This window comes from Priapulus caudatus, unplaced genomic scaffold (assembly GCF_000485595.1).
Source record: "Priapulus caudatus unplaced genomic scaffold, Priapulus_caudatus-5.0.1 Scaffold2725, whole genome shotgun sequence".
Classification (NCBI taxonomy): Eukaryota; Metazoa; Priapulida; class Priapulimorpha; order Priapulimorphida; family Priapulidae; genus Priapulus; species Priapulus caudatus.
The window spans coordinates 18,200-19,225 of NW_014579786.1; the positions used below are offsets into that span (position 1 = coordinate 18,200).

At 54.6% G+C, this 1,026-nt stretch overlaps 1 pseudogene; it reads left to right on the forward strand.

Annotated features, from left to right (window-relative positions):
* Nucleotides 1-1,026, forward strand: part of LOC106818996 — a 20,244-nt pseudogene that overhangs the window by 12,473 nt on the left and 6,745 nt on the right.

Here is a 1,026-nt window from a genome sequence, read left to right on the forward strand (position 1 = left end):
TCTCTCGCTCTCTTTCTCTTTCTCTATCCCCCTTTCTCTCTCCCTCTCTCTCCCTCTTCCCCTCTGCCCCTCTCTCTCTCTCCCACTCCCCCTCTCTTTCCCTTCTCTCTCTCTCGCTCTCTTTCTCTCTCTCTGTCCCACTCTCTCTCTCCCCCCTCTCTCTCCCCCTGCCTCCCCCTCTCTTGTCAGCTCTGTCAGTGATGTCCGGTGTCTCTCTCTCTCTCTCTCCCTCTCCCCCTCTCCCCCTCTCTCCCCTCCCCCTCTCTAGCCAGCTCTGACGATGGCTCCATCTTGCACAGGTGGATGTGTGTGTGAAGGCCTTCCACTCAGCCCCACAGGTAGAGGAGGAAGCTGAGGATGAGGATGATGATGAAGAAGAGAGTGTCACTCCCAAGGAGGTCGGACATAACATCTTCATCCTCGCTCATCAGGTGAGGAGGCGTCTGTCGTGCGGGCTGTCACCCGTGTCACACTCATTATTGTCACCTGTAGCTAGCTGTCATCCTCGTCATCGTTGTCACACTGTCAGCGTTCTCTTGCAGCTGTCACCGTTGTCATGTATGGCTGTCACAGTGTTGCATTGTCACTGTTGTCACCTGTAGCTGTTGTAGCTGTCACCGTTGTCACTGTTGTCACCTATAGCTGTCACCCATGTCACATCTATTACTGTTGTCACTCGCGTCCCCTGTGTTACCGTTATCACATCTGTCACTCGTGTCACCGTTGTCATCATTATCACCCGTGTCACCATTGTCACCTGTATCACCCGTGTCAGCGTTGTCACCTGTATCACCCGTGTCACCGTTGTCACCTGTATCACCCGTGTCACCGTTGTCACCTGTATCACCCGTGTCACCGTTGTCACCCGTGTCACCCGTGTCACCGTTGTCACCTGTATCACCCGTGTCACCGTTGTCACCTGTATCACCCGTGTCACCGTTGTCACCTGTATCACCCGTGTCACCGTTGTCACCTGTATCACCCGTGTCACCTGTATCACCCGTGTCACCGTTGTCACCTGTATCA